This window comes from Pelodiscus sinensis, chromosome Z (genome assembly GCF_052426305.1).
Source record: "Pelodiscus sinensis isolate ZL-2025 chromosome Z, ASM5242630v1, whole genome shotgun sequence".
NCBI lineage: Eukaryota > Metazoa > Chordata > Testudines > Trionychidae > Pelodiscus > Pelodiscus sinensis.
In genome coordinates, this window is record NC_143085.1 from 6,720,981 (window position 1) to 6,743,013 (window position 22,033).

Consider the following 22,033-nt stretch of genomic DNA (forward strand, 5'->3'; position numbering starts at 1 on the left):
TAGCTGATTCTCCCCCATAGTTTCTACCAACTCATAATGCCCCTGCCATTGGGCCAAAAGCTTGCTCTCTGCCCTGGGCACCACCACTATTACTCAATGCTTTGGCTGGAAAAGTCAAACTCTTCCCTGGCAGTTGTAATGAGTTTGCTGGGCCTCCTGGGCCTTTCATGTGTTCCTGTACAATGGGAGGGACTCAGGCTATTTCCTCTCTCATCTGCAAGACATGCTCACTTATGTTCTTCCCTGTATTAGGTTCTGCCTCCCAGAATTCTTCACCAATATCCAGGATGCCTCGAGGGTGGTGTCCATATAATAGTTCAAAGGTGAGAATCCAGTAGATAGAGGCCTGAGGTACCTCCTGGCTAACGAACATCAGGGAAAGTAGCAGTGTATCCCAGTCCTTCCAATCTTGACGTACTAGTTTCTGTATCATAGCTTTGAGGGTTCGATTGAACCTTTCAACCAGTCCTTAGGGTTCGGACACAGGTCCTTATGGTATGGCTACAGAGGTATGGTATGGTATGCAGAGGTTCTTGCTCAGTTTTGATGTAAATGGGGTTCCTTGGTCTGTCAATATATCTTTCAGTAGTCCCAACCAGGTAAAGATTTCTAATAATGCTTTCGCTATTGTTTTTGAGGATGTATTCCGCAGTGGTATAGCTTCGGGGTACCAGGTTGCGTAGTTTAAGATGACCAGGGTATACTGGTGACCTCACATCTTTTCTCTAAATGTCCTAGCAGGTCCATGGCAATATGCTCCAATGGGACTTCTATGACGGAGGGGCATGAACGGTGTTTGCACGTGGGTCCGACGGCTGTGCAGCTAAGAGTCAGGGCATGCTGTGCAATACCAGCGTACATCCTCATGTACTCCCAGCCAAAAGACCTTCTGTAGGATCTGTGCTTGGGTCTCTTACCCCGAGATCTCCCCCGCCCCCTTCCCCAAACAGATGACTGCGGGCAAGGCTTAATATGGCTTCCTGGTGCTTCTGAAGTACTATGAGCTGCTGTACCACCTTCCCTCTATGGAGGTGACCCAGGATAGGAGATCCTACTTCATGATGAAGTATGGTCCGGACCCCTGGGTTTTCCCTTTCACCAGGACTCTATTTCTGTCACCTCCTTCCTAATGTTGTCTTATCTGGGGTCTTCAGCTTGATCTTGTCCCCAAATTTTTCCTCACTGGGCCAATTAGCCCAAATTCTCGTGAACTAGTTTCTGCTGCCTCTATCTGATCCGAGGTATTAAATGCAGGCCAACCTCTGACACTCCCTTCTCCAGGGAAGTCGCCTCTCTGGCTGCTGAGCTGGTCTGCCCACCAGAGCAGCCTTCTGGTTCTGGGCTAGAATTCGGGTTCCCAGTGCCACGGTGGCCCTCCTTTTTGTTGTTGTTGTGGTTGTTTTTTCGTTTCCTTTCCTTTCACTTCCTCGTAGGGGTGGGGAACAAATCGGGGATGTTTTGGCAAAAATTGGAGGTTGACAATCTCTGGCAGCCACTTACTGCCTTCTTTTAGTTCACCTTCTTTTATGAGACAAGACAGGCCCAACAAAGAAACCAACAGAACACCACTGGCCATCACCTACAGTCCCCAGCTAAAAGCTCTCCAACGCATCATCAGTGATATATGACCCATCCTGGGCAATGATTCCTCGCTCTCACAGACCTGGGGAGGCAGGCCAGTCCTTGCCTACAGGCAACCCGCCAACCTGAAGCAAATTCTCACCAGCAACTACACACCGCACCACAGAAACTCTAACTCAGGAACCAGTCCCTGCAACAAACCTCGGTGCCAACTCTGCCCACATATCTGCACCAGCAACCCCATCACAGGACCTGACCACGTCAGCCGCACCATCACGGGCTCATTCACCTGCACATCTACCAATGTAATAGACGCCATCATGGGCCAGCAATGCCCCTCTGCCATATGCACTGGCCAAACTGGACAGTCCCAACGTAAAAGAATAAACGGACACAAATCAGATATCAGGAATGGTAACCTACAAAAACCCGTAAGAGAACTCTTCAGTCTCCTCGGAAACACACTAGCAGATGTAAAAATAGCCATCCTGCAAGAAAGAAAGTTCAAAAACAGACTCCAAAGAGAAACTACAGAGCTACAATTCATTTGTGAATTTGATCCTATCAATTTAGGATTGAACAAAGACTGTGAATGGCTAGCCAACTACAAAAGCAGTTTCTCCTCTCTTGGTGTTCACACCTCCACATCAGCTGCTAGAAGCGGGCCACATCCTCCCTGACTGAATTGAACTCGTTATCGCTGGCCTTCCTCTTGATTGGTACTCCCTTCTTTTCATGTGCCTGTATATTAATACCTGCCTCAGATGGAAAGCAGCTGGGGAACATTTCAACTTGCCCGGGCACTCATTAATGGGTCTAAAAGTGTCTGTATTATTTCAAAGTAATTTCACAAGTCCTCTGGAGAGAGAAACGACAGAACTGGGTTTCATTTACAAGTTTTGACGCTTTGGATAGGCAGCTGCTTTCCACGTACTAATGACATAAAATGCAAAGAATACTTATAGCCAACTCTATTTGCCTCATTTAGCATGGACACTCTAATTGACAGCATTTTTCTCTCCATTGCTTCCCTTCTCTTTCCTTCCCCATCCCCTCTCTCTCTGCTGTTTGCAAACTGGACTGCTTTACGCCATTCATCTGAAGAAGTGGGTTGTACCCATGAAAGCTCACGATCCCACCTACGTGTTTTGTTATTCTTTAAGGAGCTCCAGGACTATTTGCTATTTATTTAGGGTGGATTGTCTACTAGAAAATACAACTGATTTCTTCTCCACTGTGTCTCGGTGGCACTCCATCTTATTCCTCTTAGCTATTGCTGATGTCGAGAGACGTTTTGTAGGTAGATGCTGTGCAACACAGTTAACCTTGTTAGTGAAACCAATTCTATTTTTTGTAACCACAGTATTCTCCCCGAGGGGAGGTGCACCGTTCCTGGAGGTACTGCAATACCAGGTCGATGCGTGGAGTGGATGGAGCAAGCTCCTATTCCATCTCCCTGTTCCAAAAATCCATTTAATATATAGTCCTCAGATAGAGGACGTATCAGATATTAAACTGATAAGAACAGATTGACGTTTATTTAGAGAATTTTTAAAGACAAACAATACATAAATTATGATAGACAATTTTGAGTAACAAGTAGGACTGAGAGAATGGGTACATCCGGTAGCCGGCTTGAGGTACGGTGGTAGGGGGGATCTATGCCCTGGGGGCCTGGGTTTATGGCCCGTGGTGGGGCGTTTGGGCCCCCCCCGGGGGGGCCCGTTGGTGGGATGCCTTCCTCCTTTGGAACGATGACTTAGGCCTTTCGTTGAGGGGTGCAAAGAGTAGTTAGTTCCTGAGGGAGGGGGAGGCTTGGGGCGGGGGGGTTTGGAGTGTGGCTAGTTAGAAGCCCAAAGTGAATGGAAACAAGGGGGTGTGGGGCCCCGGATGTAGACGGCCAATGGGGTGGTTATCTGGGTAGCGGATGGGGGTTTGGTGGCGGTGCTCATTCTGGGGTTGAACTGGTAGTTTAAGTGGGTTGGATTTGGATATGGGTTCGGTAGGGTGAGCATCGCACCATTGGTTGGATTGTGGGGGCGTACGCAGGGTCAGTGTGCCTGGGAGTGAATGCGGGGATCATGGGACCAATTGAGTGGGCTGTCTGTTGTGGGAGGGCAAGCGTGCCTGGTTTACGACTTGGAGTCGGGTGAAGGTTCTAGTGGTCTAAATTTTGGGGAGCGGGAGGGGAGGTACAATTCAATCATACATACATACATACTTAAACCTACACAGTCACACTCGCAGTTATTCCTCCATATGTACGGGACAGGAGTTGGATAGTGGAATGGCCTAGGGGGGTAGGGTAGGGGGGTTAGTAGGGGCGGGGAGTCTAGTGGTTGGGGGGGTACTGACACACCCATATTAATCAGACCTATGCCTATGCCCCGGGTGTAATCCACGATCTGCTCCTGGTTCTGTGTTGAGAATGTGTAAGCATAAGCATAGTAGACCTTCAGTTCCCCGAATTCCGTGTCCCTTGGCTTCCCTTATTACCGTATCCTGGTCCCCGTTGTTGCTCCCGCCTGGAGGGGGGTAGGAGACCCCCCTGAGCAAGTAAATGGTGGATAAGTTGAAAGTGGAGAGAAATGACTGACCAGGCGGGGCAGGATACGGGCCCAGGATCGGCGCCGAGAGACGAAGCACAAGGGTTAAGAGGTTGGTTACCAGGGGAGTATTTCCGGAGACAGGAGTGGGTCCCGCGGCGTCCTCTTCAGCTGCATCCGTGTCCTCTTGGTCAGGACGTGTTACACACCCGGGTTTTTTTTTTTTTATTTTTTTTATAATGTATATATTAGGTATTAGTAGGGGAAGTTAGGGTAGGGATGGAGGTAGTGGCAGAGTTATGGGGGGCGGGGGGCGTAGAGGGGTGAGGGAGGTTGCTGGACCTAGACAATTGGACTCACTCAACAACTACATGCACACGGGGGAGGGGGGAGGGGGGGATGGTGGCACACATTGCTATTCTAATTGGGCCTTGGGGTTCAGGTGGGCTGTGGTTCTGGGGGTTGGAATTGGCGGTGGCCAGTGACATGTTCGATGTAAATGTCTCTGGACCACCGGATAGTGTCTGACACCATCAGGCGGCGCATCAGGTTAGCGTATTTTTTCCCGATGTTACACGCCTCCAGGGTTGCCTCATTTTTGGGGTCCCAGGAGCCCAGCGCCCCCACTAGCAGGACGTAGAGGTCCACCGTGTAACCTTGCGCCCGTAAAGTGTCCACCAGCCCGGAGTATTTTACGATTTTTCTTAAGCGGGCCGCCTGGAGTGCAGCTGGCCGGTTCTCGAAGGGGACGGACACCTCGATCATTGTGATTTTCTTAGTTTCTTCTTGAGTAATCACAATGTCCGGACGGAGGGAGCAGTTTGACCCTGGGATGACGGCGTCCTCGAGCACCGTGCCAAGTGTTGGGGGGAGCGCCTTCACTATACGGGCTTGGATAGCGTTGTGGCGTAGTTTCCAGGCTGTTGAGTGGGTCGTGCAACCGCAGAGGACGTGGAGAAGGGTCTCGTCGTAGTTACCGCACCGCCTGCAGCGTTTATCCCGGTTCCCATGGCGAATGGCCGCGTTGAGGGGGACGCAGTTGAGGCGCGCTCTATGGATGAAGCGCCAGTCTGCGAAGCGGGTGAAGTTGCCTCGTTGCATGAAATGGTTGCTGGCGTCCCACCGGCTGCTCACTTCAAAGACCCTGCCCTGGTCCGGTTTTTGTTTTAGATTGTGTATGTAGTGGCGGCGCAGGGACGTCTTGAGCAGTCTTTCGATGAATTTCCTGGTTTGTGGGGTGATGGTGGTGCGTCTTTCTGAGCCGATGTGGGGGATGACAAAGCCAAGAGTGGATCGGGCCTCGTCCCAGCTCCAGTGGCAGCCGAGTCGCTTCTTGAGACGGCGAGTGGCTACACGGGCGCGGGACCAGAGGGAGGAGAGGTCGCCTCCTTCCCTTCCAAACTCTGCCTCCAGTGATCCGCTGAGGTATGTTGCTATGTCTTGTTGGGTGGGGTTCCTGGTGATGCGCCGGCGGACACCCGGGGCATAGGCATAGGTCTGATTAATATGGGTGTGTCAGTACCCCCCCAACCACTAGACTCCCCGCCCCTACTAACCCCCCTACCCTACCCCCCTAGGCCATTCCACTATCCAACTCCTGTCCCGTACATATGGAGGAATAACTGCGAGTGTGACTGTGTAGGTTTAAGTATGTATGTATGTATGATTGAATTGTACCTCCCCTCCCGCTCCCCAAAATTTAGACCACTAGAACCTTCACCCGACTCCAAGTCGTAAACCAGGCACGCTTGCCCTCCCACAACGGACAGCCCACTCAATTGGTCCCATGATCCCCGCATTCACTCCCAGGCACACTGACCCTGCGTACGCCCCCACAATCCAACCAATGGTGCGATGCTCACCCTACCGAACCCATATCCAAATCCAACCCACTTAAACTACCAGTTCAACCCCAGAATGAGCACCGCCACCAAACCCCCATCCGCTACCCAGATAACCACCCCATTGGCCGTCTACATCCGGGGCCCCACACCCCACTACACTTGATCTTAGCCAAAAGGCCGAGAAGCGATACCAATACGCTAAAAATCGAGGCAGCCCTCCCTGTCCGAGAGCTCTCCACATCACGACGAGGAGCTCCCGGACAGGGAGACAGGAAGACAGGGACCAAGCGCCGTCAACGAGACTTTGATCACTATGAATCTCTAAGTGACAATGCCCCCGCCACATGACTCTAATCTAATAATTCAAAGTGAACTCAACACACAATTCTGTTCAAAAAAGTGAGAATTCGTTCAATCTGGTTCCTCTTGCTGCTGTTCCTGGTTGCTGACACAGACTCCTAAATTGCATAAACCAACCCACTTCCTGTGACGTAGTCTTTCACTGTTAACTCTTGCAGCAAAAGAAAATGTATGCAAGCTTGATCCGGGAGCGGCCAGAGCACAGCCCACAAGGCTCAGGTTGCTCTCTTACGCTTACAGTGAGGTTCCTGGAAACGCCCCCATACCTACCTCTAGGGGCTGAGCTTCAGGGGATAGCCGAGTTAGTCTGTTACAGAAACCCTATGTTCCAGCGTAATTCTCCCCCATTAACACAGGACCACAGAGTGCAGCACCCTGCCATGATGGTGCTGGTGGTGAGGTCATTGGCTACCATATTGACTATTTATAGAACTCCCCAAGCGAGAAAACTGGGCCTTGTGTGCCTCCCACTCTTGCTATGAGTGGGGGAGGTGCAGCAATTAGCCTTTAATGTTAGGTGGGGTCTTCCAGAAAGCTGAGAGGCTCCAAGCTCTCTCTCCTGCTCTTTGTGCGGAAGGGTTGGGGTTCCTGCTAGTGGTGCTCGAGTGATTGGACCTGCATGCTTTGCCAATACCCTCTGCCTTGAGTTAGTTTACATGAAGAATCTGAACTCTGGCAGGGTATGCCCCATACATTAGGTATTGGAGGAAGAGTCCTGGGGTGTTTTTGCTGGGATATGAGCAGTAACTTTCTCTACATGCTGCACACTAATCACAATAAAAGGGCATTATTTACTGAACTCCGCTGCTTAACACTGCCTGGACTGAGATTTCTCATGCGAAGTCTGGCAAACAGTCTAGTTTCACCCCCATTTAACCCCAGCAACAACCTGCTCCAGGCACTTAGGGTAGGTCTACACAGCAACGTTGTTTTGGAATAACGGTCGTTATTTCAAAATAATAGAGCGAGCGTCTACACGGCAAGTGAGTTATTTCAACATTATTTCTAAACGACAGGCGGCTTCTTTCAGCGTTGGTAAACCTCATTCTGCGAGGAATAACGCCTCAGTGGAAATAGCTATTTTGAAGAAGGGGTGTGTAGTCAGGACAGCTGCAGTTATTTCAAAAGAAGGGGCCTCCAGCCCTTCCCAAGGTCTCCTGCTGGCCGCTCTGTCTCCACTCAGCCAAACTCTAGTGCCTCCTTCCACTGGAGCCCTTAAAACTGCAGCTTCAGGGGAAAGGGCTTGTGGCAGACAAGAGGCCCTGACAGCCCTGAGCCACTCAGCTGCTGCCATTGCCTCAATGGTTAGAAAAATGAGCCAGTCTCCTGCTCCCAGCCAGCCCTCCACAGCTCCCAGGGAGTACGCCAGCACCCCCTGGAGCCTGCATAGGCCTGACGGAGGCACACGCCTCCCTAGTCTGGTGCAGAGATCCTGGATCTCATTGAGGTCTGGGGCAAGGAGGCAAACCTCCAGGATCCCCGTACCAAACCCAGGAATGCAGATGTCTATGCTGGATGGCTGAGCCCCTGGCCAACGAAGGCACAAGTGCACCCAGGAGCAGGTGTGGATGAAAGTGAAGGAGCTCCACCAGGCATACACCAGGGCCTGAGAGCGCAGCTTCCGCTCCAGGGCAGACCCCCACACCTGCCCTTTCTTCAGGAGCTGGACTGCATCCTAGGGGGCGGCGCAGTCCCCCACATAGCGGACTCAGGATGGTTGCCCTCCCAGGGGAAGGAAGAAGAGGAGCCGGATGAGATGAGCTCTGTCACCCTTTTGACTCACGGCCACTGTACACACAGGCTGCAGGAGGTGGGAGGTGAGGAACTGGGCACACTCCTGGCTTGGCCTGTGCACATGAGAGCATGTGGGTGCAGGTGGCACGACACTCCAGGGCGCACAGCCCCAGAAGGCTGCACCAGAGGACCCCTCCCCACAGGGTGTCTGGAGAGGCCTGCCATACTCGTGACACCGGGGTGGGACACTGCCTCTCCACAAGCCACCACTAGAAGAAGGCTAGGGGGACACACACAGCAGTACTGCGCGGCACACAGCATGCCTGCCCTCTCCGGGCAGCATCTGCTCCCGGGGACAGAGCAGCGAGGTGCAGGAGCATCTGCCGCTCACACACACCTGCGCCCTCCAGTGGGCAGTGGTACAAGTCCTCTCCCTGTGGGGTGCCGCCACTGCTCAACCCGGTGGCACAGAGGGAAGCCCAGCCAACCTGTGGTCCCCCCTCCTGCCTGCATGATCCTGGCCTGCCCAGCATCTTCACATGACTGCTTGTCTCTGGGGCAGATGGGTAGTGAGGATTCCCTCCCCTGCAGGAAAGGGCCCCCTGGCCAGAGCGCACAGGGCCTTGCGCCAAGCACATCGCCATCGTCTGAGCCGACAACGCTCGCTTGGCTCAGGGAGGAGGGCAAGGCTGGGATGTCTGACCGTCTCTCTTTATTCTCCACCGCCAGGCCAGCTGCGAGAGGGGGGCGGTCAACACCACCCGGGGCAGTTCCGAGGGACCCGCAGGCACTGGAGACCTAGGGATGACGTCCAGAGGGAGCACCTCACGGCACACTGTCCATAGAGCAGACCTTCGACCGCAGGCTTCAGGAAGACTTTCAGCTGCAGGGAGACAGCTAGCGGGAGAGGCTGGATCAGGGCCGCACCACGTGCGCGGCTGTGCCAGCCCTGGTCATCAGTATGTGGCCTGCACCTGCTCTCACTTCCGCACCTGCCCCTGATCCTTCCCCGGCTCCTCCTGCTTCTTCCCCAAGCCCATTCCCTCCCTGCCCTGTGGCCACCACACCCATGGTGCTGGGATCCCCAGAGCCAGGTGCCACTACCAGCCTCATCCTTGAGCTGCTCCTCTCCCCTCCAAGGTTTTCATCCCCCCCCGCATTCCCTCTCTTCTCCCCTCTCCCAGGTTCTTTCCCCAATCCCTCCCCAGTTATTTTGACCCCAGATTAAAACCATACAGAGTTTGTTTAACAAAAAAAAGTCTGTTTGATTGTCTCTGCAGGGGATGAGTTGGGAGGAAAGGCAGAGAGGGGCTAGGCACAGACCCCTAGTGGGGAGGCCCTGGGAAGAGTAGCACTGGGGTCCTTGTAAGAAACTCTCCCTCAGGGCCTCCTGGTTGTGTACTGTGCCTTGATGGGCGTGCCAGAAGGCAGCCGTGCACAGCTGCTTGAAGGCCTTGCTGATGCGGTCAGCCTCTGCCCCCCTCCCTGGTAGAAATGTCTCCCCCTTCTGTTCACAAATATTGGGGTGCACACAACACACTGCCACCCTGTGTGGGATGTTCCGCTTCCTGACATCCAGCCAGGTCAGGAGGCATCTGGACCGCACTTTCAGATGCCTGAGAGTGGCCTCCACCACCATGCAGTCCCTGCTGAGCCAGAAATTGTTGTTACGTGGAGGGGTCAAGGTGGCTGGTGTAGGGCTTCCTGAGCCAGAGCAAGAGAGGGTTGGCTGTGTTGCCAACCATGCACATGGGCATGTCCACGTCCCCGACCCTGATGGCGTGCAGGAAAAAGTTTAGGCGTGCAGCTTCCAGAACACGCGGGTGTCGTGCGCCTTCCCCCACCACTCAACATCGGTGTCCGAATACTGGCCCTAGTGGTGCATGACGGCCTGCAGGACCATCGAGAAGTATCCCTTCTAGTTGATGTAGAGAGATGCCCGGCGGTCAGGGGCCCGGATGCAGCTGTGGGTGCCATCAGTAATCCCCCCTCCCACATTTGGGGAAGCCCATGGCAGCAAAGCTGGCGACAATGGTGTCACGGATGACCTTGCACAGGAGGATGGTGTTGATGGCCTGTACCACCTGGAGACAGACAAACAGAGGGTGGCCAGAGCCCTCAGGAGGCCCCCAAACCCAAATTCCCATTCTCCCCCACCCCACACACACATCCCAGGAGCAAACCTCCCCCTTACTCCGTCCCCTGGCAGGGCTTTGTGAGCGCAGGCCTGAAAACACCTCCCAGGGAGGGGGCTTGTACCACCAGCATTCCCCCTATCCCAAGGGAACCCCATTCCAGAGTCCACTCCCTTCCTGGGACACGAGCCTGAGCGCGCCGTATCTGCATGACCCCGGCCCCGACGGTTAATCTCCCTGCGCCAAACTAGTTCCCAACGGATCAATGGCTGTACGGCTTGGCGAGCTTGCACAGGGCGATGGCAGCCTGCTTCTGGACGGAGTTGGCATGTCTCACGTGAGGGTCACAGAGCTCCAAAAAGGTGTCCTCCCTCCTCCGGAAATTCTGGCGCTACTGCTGGTCGCCCCCCTGTTCCATGACGAACCGGTCAGCACTGGTGTCCAGACGCCAGAAGTGGCCATGCACAGGGTGCAGGGGAGGGCGGGTGCGCTTCAGCAGCATGAACCGCACCTGCAGAGAGCAGAGGAAGGTCTTCAAGCAGAGCTGCGGGTTGGGATCCCGCAGGGCCTGGGAGGCAGCCTGCAGAAACTGCTGCATGAGTTGCTGCAATAGCCGTAGACTCCCCAGAGGCAGCTCCAGCTCCATGGCTAAAGAGCTGAGGTGTCTGCAAGGGCAACCGCAGCAGACAAGAGAAGAGGCTTTGCTGTCCCTCTAGGAGGTAATAGAGATGTAGCCGTGTTAGGCTGGTGTAGCTGAAACAAAAGAGAGGACTATGCAGTGCTTTAAAAACTAACAAGATGGTTTATTAGTTTTCGTGGGCCAGATCAAAATTGTGGAAGAGAAGTGGCATGGCCATATATACCAAAGGGATACAATCAAAAAAATGTGAACACATATAAAATTGACAAATCAGATTCTAGAACAAGGGTGGCCTTAAATGCGGGTTAGCGTCTAATCCATCCAATAGCTCAGTGCTATTTCCGTAAGCTTTGGGTGTGTAGATGCTCTGTTTTGAAATAAGCTGTTTCGGAATATTTCTTCTGAAACTGCCTATTCCAAAATAAACCTGCCGTGTAGACGTAGCCTTAGAGACAGAACACACATGTGCAGTAGGTGTAATTTCGGTTTGAGGTGGAGCATTAAGAACAACAGGCCCCAACCTCTGAATATTTTGCAGAGACATGTAGCGGATCCACAAGCACCACACAACTTTGGAGTCGGTAAGAATTTAATCTTTGGTTCCCTGCTCTCTCTCTGGGAGGGGGCAGCTTGATATTTACATGGAGACAAATGCCGATTGTGGAGGCAGCCACATTTAATTTTAATTTAATTTAATTGTATTGTATTTCATTTCAAGAGCCACCCTGTTTTCTCCTTTCCTGGGGTGAGTTTGACCGATACTCCAGGTTTGGAGAAGGTGCATGGTGCCCTCTAGGGCCCACTGACAATACTGTGGAGAAACTTGAAAAACAACAAATAGTCCTGCAACACCTACCTTAGAGACTAACAAAAAGCTCATCACCTAATAAACCATCTTGTTAGTCTTTAAAGTGCTACATAGTCCTGGTTTCTGTTTCAACAAAAATGTAGGTTGTTATCATGAGCTTTCGTGGGCACAGCCCACTTCTTCGGATGCATGGAGTTTAAGGGGTTGTGCATTTCCCCACCCCATCCAGCTGCTGAGACTTGTAGTGGCTAGTGCTCTGCATGAATGGCATTCATGGTCTGTTGGAAGAGTAAATCGTCGGCCCAGCAAACAGCTTTTCGGCTGCTTCAGTCCACTTCACCGTATCAGGACCCAGGGCTTTTATCAGATCTGTCAGGGGACTTGTTCTGGTGGCAAAATAGGGAACGAACCATCTATAATACCCCACCATACCCAGGAATGCTATTGGGCCGAGGCCAGTTCTGAATGGCCTCCAGCTTATTCACCTGGTGTTACGCCATTCCTCTTCCTACAATATAGCTGCAGTATTTCGCATTACCAAGTCCCAGGGCGCACTTGGCTGGGTTAGCCATAAGGCGGACCTGTCTTAGGGTATTCATCACCGCTTCCAGTTTTCTAGATGAGTCTCCCAATTGGGGTATGAATCATGATGTTGTTGAGGAATGCTGCCACGTAACCCGCATAGGGGCATAGGAAGCTGTTCATGAGGTGTTGAAAGGTGGCACGAGCCCCATGTAGTCCGAAAGGGGGGACAGTATATTGAAATAAGTCCTCAGGTGTAGTACTGGAAGGGTTGTAGGATCAAATACCATCCGGATACTCTCGCGTCGTCTTTGTTGTGCTGCATACGCTAAAGGTGTTCATGGTCCGGCAGAAGAGCCCATGTAGTCTGAAAGGGGGAACAGAATATTTAAATAAGACGTTCGGTGTAGAAAATGCAGATTTTTCTTTTGCTTCTTTGCCCCAGGGAATCTGCCAATACCCCCTCATTAAATCTAGGGTTGTCAAAAAAGGGACGGTGCCCAAGCAGTCGTCTAACTCATCATTACGGGGTATAGGGTATGTGTCAAACTAGGATATTTCATTCAACAGCTGAAAGTCATTCCAGAACCAAGTGGTACCATTGGGCTTTGGCACAGAAACAATTGAGCTACCCCTTTCACTATGGGATAGCTCAATGAATCCCAACTCCAACATCCTCTCTACTTCAGCCATAACACCTTCCCTCTTTTCAGCAGGGACCCAATAGAGTCTCAGTGTAATTTTGACGCCAAGGTTTCTGGTAATGTGGTGATATACCTCAGTCCTTCAGCCTGGCTTAGTTGAAAACACATCCCGATGAGGTAATCAAGATGATCAACCAACACTCTTTTGGTGTGATGTCAGGAAAGGGGATATCTTGACTTGATCGTGTGAGGTATCTTCCTGGTTTGGAGAGTCCTGCTTGACCACACACACCTCTCTGGAATACCATGGTTTGAAGAGATTCATGTGACAAGCCTATTACTCTTTCCAGCATCCTGGCTGCCTTATGTTATAGCTGATTCTCCCCCATAGTTTCTACCAACTCATAATGCCCCTGCCATTGGGCCAAAAGCTTGCTCTCTGCCCTGGGCACCACCACTATTACTCAATGCTTTGGCTGGAAAAGTCAAACTCTTTCCTGGCAGTTGTAATGAGTTTGCTGGGCCTCCTGGGCCTTTCATGTGTTCCTGTACAATGGGAGGGACTCAGGCTATTTCCTCTCTCATCTGCAAGACATGCTCACTTATGTTCTTCCCTGTATTAGGTTCTGCCTCCCAGAATTCTTCACCAATATCCAGGATGCCTCGAGGGTGGTGTCCATATAATAGTTCAAAGGTGAGAATCCAGTAGATAGAGGCCTGAGGTACCTCCTGGCTAACGAACATCAGGGAAAGTAGCAGTGTATCCCAGTCCTTCCAATCTTGACGTACTAGTTTCTGTATCATAGCTTTGAGGGTTCGATTGAACCTTTCAACCAGTTCTTAGGGTTCGGACAGAGGTCCTTATGGTATGGCTACAGAGGTATGGTATGGTATGCAGAGGTTCTTGCTCAGTTTTGATGTAAATGGGGTTCCTTGGTCTGTCAATATATCTTTCAGTAGTCCCAACCAGGTAAAGATTTCTAATAATGCTTTCGCTATTGTTTTTGAGGATGTATTCCGCAGTGGTATAGCTTCGGGGTACCAGGTTGCGTAGTTTAAGATGACCAGGGTATACTGGTGACCTCACATCTTTTCTCTAAATGTCCTAGCAGGTCCATGGCAATATGCTCCAATGGGACTTCTATGACGGAGGGGCATGAACGGTGTTTGCACGTGGGTCCGACGGCTGTGCAGCTAAGAGTCAGGGCATGCTGTGCAATACCAGCGTACATCCTCATGTACTCCCAGCCAAAAGACCTTCTGTAGGATCTGTGCTTGGGTCTCTTACCCCGAGATCTCCCCCGCCCCCTTCCCCAAACAGATGACTGCGGGCAAGGCTTAATATGGCTTCCTGGTGCTTCTGAAGTACTATGAGCTGCTGTACCACCTTCCCTCTATGGAGGTGACCCAGGATAGGAGATCCTACTTCATGATGAAGTATGGTCCGGACCCCTGGGTTTTCCCTTTCACCAGGACTCTATTTCTGTCACCTCCTTCCTAATGTTGTCTTATCTGGGGTCTTCAGCTTGATCTTGTCCCCAAATTTTTCCTCACTGGGCCAATTAGCCCAAATTCTCGTGAACTAGTTTCTGCTGCCTCTATCTGATCCGAGGTATTAAATGCAGGCCAACCTCTGACACTCCCTTCTCCAGGGAAGTCGCCTCTCTGGCTGCTGAGCTGGTCTGCCCACCAGAGCAGCCTTCTGGTTCTGGGCTAGAATTCGGGTTCCCAGTGCCATGGTGGCCCTCCTTTTTGTTGTTGTTGTGGTTGTTTTTTCGTTTCCTTTCCTTTCACTTCCTCGTAGGGGTGGGGAACAAATCGGGGATGTTTTGGCAAAAATTGGAGGTTGACAATCTCTGGCAGCCACTTACTGCCTTCTTTTAGTTCACCTTCTTTTATGAGACAAGACAGGCCCAACAAAGAAACCAACAGAACACCACTGGCCATCACCTACAGTCCCCAGCTAAAAGCTCTCCAACGCATCATCAGTGATATATGACCCATCCTGGACAATGATTCCTCGCTCTCACAGACCTGGGGAGGCAGGCCAGTCCTTGCCTACAGGCAACCCGCCAACCTGAAGCAAATTCTCACCAGCAACTACACACCGCACCACAGAAACTCTAACTCAGGAACCAGTCCCTGCAACAAACCTCGGTGCCAACTCTGCCCACATATCTGCACCAGCAACCCCATCACAGGACCTGACCACGTCAGCCGCACCATCACGGGCTCATTCACCTGCACATCTACCAATGTAATAGACGCCATCATGGGCCAGCAATGCCCCTCTGCCATATGCACTGGCCAAACCGGACAGTCCCAACGTAAAAGAATAAACGGACACAAATCAGATATCAGGAATGGTAACCTACAAAAACCCGTAAGAGAACTCTTCAGTCTCCTCGGAAACACACTAGCAGATGTAAAAATAGCCATCCTGCAAGAAAGAAAGTTCAAAAACAGACTCCAAAGAGAAACTACAGAGCTACAATTCATTTGCGAATTTGATCCTATCAATTTAGGATTGAACAAAGACTGTGAATGGCTAGCCAACTACAAAAGCAGTTTCTCCTCTCTTGGTGTTCACACCTCCACATCAGCTGCTAGAAGCGGGCCACATCCTCCCTGACTGAATTGAACTCGTTATCGCTGGCCTTCCTCTTGATTGGTACTCCCTTCTTTTCATGTGCCTGTATATTAATACCTGCCTCAGATGGAAAGCAGCTGGGGAACATTTCAACTTGCCCGGGCACTCATTAATGGGTCTAAAAGTGTCTGTATTATTTCAAAGTAATTTCACAAGTCCTCTGGAGAGAGAAACGACAGAACTGGGTTTCATTTACAAGTTTTGACGCTTTGGATAGGCAGCTGCTTTCCACATACTAATGACATAAAATGCAAAGAATACTTATAGCCAACTCTATTTGCCTCATTTAGCATGGACACTCTAATTGACAGCATTTTTCTCTCCATTGCTTCCCTTCTCTTTCCTTCCCCATCCCCTCTCTCTCTGCTGTTTGCAAACTGGACTGCTTTACGCCATTCATCTGAAGAAGTGGGTTGTACCCATGAAAGCTCACGATCCCACCTACGTGTTTTGTTATTCTTTAAGGAGCTCCAGGACTATTTGCTATTTATTTAGGGTGGATTGTCTACTAGAAAATACAACTGATTTCTTCTCCACTATGTCTCAGTGGCACTCCATCTTATTCCTCTTAGCTATTGCTGATGTCGAGAGACGTTTTGTAGGTAGATGCTGTGCAACACAGTTAACCTTGTTAGTGAAACCAATTCTATTTTTTGTAACCACAGTATTCTCCCCGAGGGGAGGTGCACCGTTCCTGGAGGTACTGCAATACCAGGTCGATGCGTGGAGTGGATGGAGCAAGCTCCTATTCCATCTCCCTGTTCCAAAAATCCATTTAATATATAGTCCTCAGATAGAGGACGTATCAGATATTAAACTGATAAGAACAGATTGACGTTTATTTAGAGAATTTTTAAAGACAAACAATACATAAATTATGATAGACAATTTTGAGTAACAAGTAGGACTGAGAGAATGGGTACATCCGGTAGCCGGCTTGAGGTACGGTGGTAGGGGGGATCTATGCCCTGGGGGCCTGGGTTTATGGCCCGTGGTGGGGCGTTTGGGCCCCCCCCGGGGGGGCCCGTTGGTGGGATGCCTTCCTCCTTTGGAACGATGACTTAGGCCTTTCGTTGAGGGGTGCAAAGAGTAGTTAGTTCCTGAGGGAGGGGGAGGCTTGGGGCGGGGGGGTTTGGAGTGTGGCTAGTTAGAAGCCCAAAGTGAATGGAAACAAGGGGGTGTGGGGCCCCGGATGTAGACGGCCAATGGGGTGGTTATCTGGGTAGCGGATGGGGGTTTGGTGGCGGTGCTCATTCTGGGGTTGAACTGGTAGTTTAAGTGGGTTGGATTTGGATATGGGTTCGGTAGGGTGAGCATCGCACCATTGGTTGGATTGTGGGGGCGTACGCAGGGTCAGTGTGCCTGGGAGTGAATGCGGGGATCATGGGACCAATTGAGTGGGCTGTCCGTTGTGGGAGGGCAAGCGTGCCTGGTTTACGACTTGGAGTCGGGTGAAGGTTCTAGTGGTCTAAATTTTGGGGAGCGGGAGGGGAGGTACAATTCAATCATACATACATACATACTTAAACCTACACAGTCACACTCGCAGTTATTCCTCCATATGTACGGGACAGGAGTTGGATAGTGGAATGGCCTAGGGGCGTAGGGTAGGGGGGTTAGTAGGGGCGGGGAGTCTAGTGGTTGGGGGGGTACTGACACACCCATATTAATCAGACCTATGCCTATGCCCCGGGTGTAATCCACGATCTGCTCCTGGTTCTGTGTTGAGAATGTGTAAGCATAAGCATAGTAGACCTTCAGTTCCCCGAATTCCGTGTCCCTTGGCTTCCCTTATTACCGTATCCTGGTCCCCGTTGTTGCTCCCGCCTGGAGGGGGGTAGGAGACCCCCCTGAGCAAGTAAATGGTGGATAAGTTGAAAGTGGAGAGAAATGACTGACCAGGCGGGGCAGGATACGGGCCCAGGATCGGCGCCGAGAGACGAAGCACAAGGGTTAAGAGGTTGGTTACCAGGGGAGTATTTCCGGAGACAGGAGTGGGTCCCGCGGCGTCCTCTTCAGCTGCATCCGTGTCCTCTTGGTCAGGACGTGTTACACACCCGGGTTTTTTTTTTTTTATTTTTTTTATAATGTATATATTAGGTATTAGTAGGGGAAGTTAGGGTAGGGATGGAGGTAGTGGCAGAGTTATGGGGGGCGGGGGGCGTAGAGGGGTGAGGGAGGTTGCTGGACCTAGACAATTGGACTCACTCAACAACTACATGCACACGGGGGAGGGGGGAGGGGGGGATGGTGGCACACATTGCTATTCTAATTGGGCCTTGGGGTTCAGGTGGGCTGTGGTTCTGGGGGTTGGAATTGGCGGTGGCCAGTGACATGTTCGATGTAAATGTCTCTGGACCACCGGATAGTGTCTGACACCATCAGGCGGCGCATCAGGTTAGCGTATTTTTTCCCGATGTTACACGCCTCCAGGGTTGCCTCATTTTTGGGGTCCCAGGAGCCCAGCGCCCCCACTAGCAGGACGTAGAGGTCCACCGTGTAACCTTGCGCCCGTAAAGTGTCCACCAGCCCGGAGTATTTTACGATTTTTCTTAAGCGGGCCGCCTGGAGTGCAGCTGGCCGGTTCTCGAAGGGGACGGACACCTCGATCATTGTGATTTTCTTAGTTTCTTCTTGAGTAATCACAATGTCCGGACGGAGGGATGACGGCGTCCTCGAGCACCGTGCCAAGTGTTGGGGGGAGCGCCTTCACTATACGGGCTTGGATAGCGTTGTGGCGTAGTTTCCAGGCTGTTGAGTGGGTCGTGCAACCGCAGAGGACGTGGAGAAGGGTCTCGTCGTAGTTACCGCACCGCCTGCAGCGTTTATCCCGGTTCCCATGGCGAATGGCCGCGTTGAGGGGGACGCAGTTGAGGCGCGCTCTATGGATGAAGCGCCAGTCTGCGAAGCGGGTGAAGTTGCCTCGTTGCATGAAATGGTTGCTGGCGTCCCACCGGCTGCTCACTTCAAAGACCCTGCCCTGGTCCGGTTTTTGTTTTAGATTGTGTATGTAGTGGCGGCGCAGGGACGTCTTGAGCAGTCTTTCGATGAATTTCCTGGTTTGTGGGGTGATGGTGGTGCGTCTTTCTGAGCCGATGTGGGGGATGACAAAGCCAAGAGTGGATCGGGCCTCGTCCCAGCTCCAGTGGCAGCCGAGTCGCTTCTTGAGACGGCGAGTGGCTACACGGGCGCGGGACCAGAGGGAGGAGAGGTCGCCTCCTTCCCTTCCAAACTCTGCCTCCAGTGATCCGCTGAGGTATGTTGCTATGTCTTGTTGGGTGGGGTTCCTGGTGATGCACCGGCGGACACCCGGGGCATAGGCATAGGTCTGATTAATATGGGTGTGTCAGTACCCCCCCAACCACTAGACTCCCCGCCCCTACTAACCCCCCTACTCTACCCCCCTAGGCCATTCCACTATCCAACTCCTGTCCCGTACATATGGAGGAATAACTGCGAGTGTGACTGTGTAGGTTTAAGTATGTATGTATGTATGATTGAATTGTACCTCCCCTCCCGCTCCCCAAAATTTAGACCACTAGAACCTTCACCCGACTCCAAGTCGTAAACCAGGCACGCTTGCCCTCCCACAACGGACAGCCCACTCAATTGGTCCCATGATCCCCGCATTCACTCCCAGGCACACTGACCCTGCGTACGCCCCCACAATCCAACCAATGGTGCGATGCTCACCCTACCGAACCCATATCCAAATCCAACCCACTTAAACTACCAGTTCAACCCCAGAATGAGCACCGCCACCAAACCCCCATCCGCTACCCAGATAACCACCCCATTGGCCGTCTACATCCGGGGCCCCACACCCCACTACACTTGATCTTAGCCAAAAGGCCGAGAAGCGATACCAATACGCTAAAAATCGAGGCAGCCCTCCCTGTCCGAGAGCTCTCCACATCACGACGAGGAGCTCCCGGACAGGGAGACAGGAAGACAGGGACCAAGCGCCGTCAACGAGACTTTGATCACTATGAATCTCTAAGTGACAATGCCCCCGCCACATGACTCTAATCTAATAATTCAAAGTGAACTCAACACACAATTCTGTTCAAAAAAGTGAGAATTCGTTCAATCTGGTTCCTCTTGCTGCTGTTCCTGGTTGCTGACACAGACTCCTAAATTGCATAAACCAACCCACTTCCTGTGACGTAGTCTTTCACTGTTAACTCTTGCAGCAAAAGAAAATGTATGCAAGCTTGATCCGGGAGCGGCCAGAGCACAGCCCACAAGGCTCAGGTTGCTCTCTTACGCTTACAGTGAGGTTCCTGGAAACGCCCCCATACCTACCTCTAGGGGCTGAGCTTCAGGGGATAGCCGAGTTAGTCTGTTACAGAAACCCTATGTTCCAGCGTAATTCTCCCCCATTAACACAGGACCACAGAGTGCAGCACCCTGCCATGATGGTGCTGGTGGTGAGGTCATTGACTACCATATTGACTATTTATAGAACTCCCCAAGCGAGAAAACTGGGCCTTGTGTGCCTTCCACTCTTGCTATGAGTGGGGGAGGTGCAGCAATTAGCCTTTAATGTTAGGTGGGGTCTTCCAGAAAGCTGAGAGGCTCCAAGCTCTCTCTCCTGCTCTTTGTGCGGAAGGGTTGGGGTTCCTGCTAGTGGTGCTCGAGTGATTGGACCTGCATGCTTTGCCAATACCCTCTGCCTTGAGTTAGTTTACATGAAGAATCTGAACTCTGGCAGGGTATGCCCCATACATTAGGTATTGGAGGAAGAGTCCTGGGGTGTTTTTGCTGGGATATGAGCAGTAACTTTCTCTACATGCTGCACACTAATCACAATAAAAGGGCATTATTTACTGAACTCCGCTGCTTAACACTGCCTGGACTGAGATTTCTCATGCGAAGTCTGGCAAACAGTCTAGTTTCACCCGCATTTAACCCCAGCAACAACCTGCTCCAGGCACTTAGGGTAGGTCTACACAGCAACGTTGTTTTGGAATAACGGTCGTTATTTCAAAATAATAGAGCGAGCGTCTACACGGCAAGTGAGTTATTTCAACATTATTTCTAAACGACAGGCGGCTTCTTTCAGCGTTGGTAAACCTCATTCTGCGAGGAATAACGCCTCAATGGAAATAGCTATTTTGAAGAAGGGGTGTGTAGTCAGGACAGCTGCAGTTATTTCAAAAGAAGGGGCCTCCAGCCCTTCCCAAGGTCTCCTGCTGGCCGCTCTGTCTCCACTCAGCCAAACTCTAGTGCCTCCTTCCACTGGAGCCCTTAAAACTGCAGCTTCAGGGGAAAGGGCTTGTGGCAGACAAGAGGCCCTGACAGCCCTGAGCCACTCAGCTGCTGCCATTGCCTCAATGGTTAGAAAAATGAGCCAGTCTCCTGCTCCCAGCCAGCCCTCCACAGCTCCCAGGGAGTACGCCAGCACCCCCTGGAGCCTGCATAGGCCTGACGGAGGCACACGCCTCCCTAGTCTGGTGCAGAGATCCTGGATCTCATTGAGGTCTGGGGCAAGGAGGCAAACCTCCAGGATCCCCGTACCAAACCCAGGAATGCAGATGTCTATGCTGGATGGCTGAGCCCCTGGCCAACGAAGGCACAAGTGCACCCAGGAGCAGGTGCGGATGAAAGTGAAGGAGCTCCACCAGGCATACACCAGGGCCTGAGAGCGCAGCTTCCGCTCCAGGGCAGACCCCCACACCTGCCCTTTCTTCAGGAGCTGGACTGCATCCTAGGGGGCGGCGCAGTCCCCCACATAGCGGACTCAGGATGGTTGCCCTCCCAGGGGAAGGAAGAGGAGGAGCCAGATGAGCTGAGCTCTGTCACCCTTTTGACTCACGGCCACTGTACACACAGGCTGCAGGAGATGGGAGGTGAGGAACTGGGCACACTCCTGGCTTGGCCTGTGCACATGAGAGCATGTGGGTGCAGGTGGCACGACACTCCAGGGCGCACAGCCCCAGAAGGCTGCACCAGAGGACCCCTCCCCACAGGGTGTCTGGAGAGGCCTGCCATACTCGTGACACCGGGGTGGGACACTGCCTCTCCACAAGCCACCACTAGAAGAAGGCTAGGGGGACACACACAGCAGTACTGCGCGGCACACAGCATGCCTGCCCTCTCCGGGCAGCATCTGCTCCCGGGGACAGAGCAGCGAGGTGCAGGAGCATCTGCCGCTCACACACACCTGCGCCCTCCAGTGGGCAGTGGTACAAGTCCTCTCCCTGTGGGGTGCCGCCACTGCTCAACCCGGTGGCACAGAGGGAAGCCCAGCCAACCTGTGGTCCCCCCTCCTGCCCGCATGATCCTGGCCTGCCCAGCATCTTCACATGACTGCTTGTCTCTGGGGCAGACGGGTAGTGAGGATTCCCTCCCCTGCAGGAAAGGGCCCCCTGGCCAGAGCGCACAGGGCCTTGCGCCAAGCACATCGCCATCGTCTGAGCCGACAACGCTCGCTTGGCTCAGGGAGGAGGGCAAGGCTGGGATGTCTGACCGTCTCTCTTTATTCTCCACCGCCAGGCCAGCTGCGAGAGGGGGGCGGTCAACACCACCCGGGGCAGTTCCGAGGGACCCGCAGGCACTGGAGACCT

General features: G+C 52.4%; 2 non-coding genes across 2 annotated transcripts; both read right to left on the reverse strand.

Annotated features, from left to right (window-relative positions):
- Positions 1-2,957: 2,957 nt before the first annotated feature.
- LOC112546816 (U2 spliceosomal RNA) lies at positions 2,958-3,143 on the reverse strand. The gene has a single exon (XR_016348396.1). It is a non-coding gene; the product is annotated as a U2 spliceosomal RNA (small nuclear RNA).
- Positions 3,144-16,142: 12,999 nt separating this feature from the next.
- On the reverse strand, positions 16,143-16,328 carry LOC149520654 (U2 spliceosomal RNA). The gene has a single exon (XR_016348397.1). It is a non-coding gene; the product is annotated as a U2 spliceosomal RNA (small nuclear RNA).
- Positions 16,329-22,033: the final 5,705 nt, after the last annotated feature.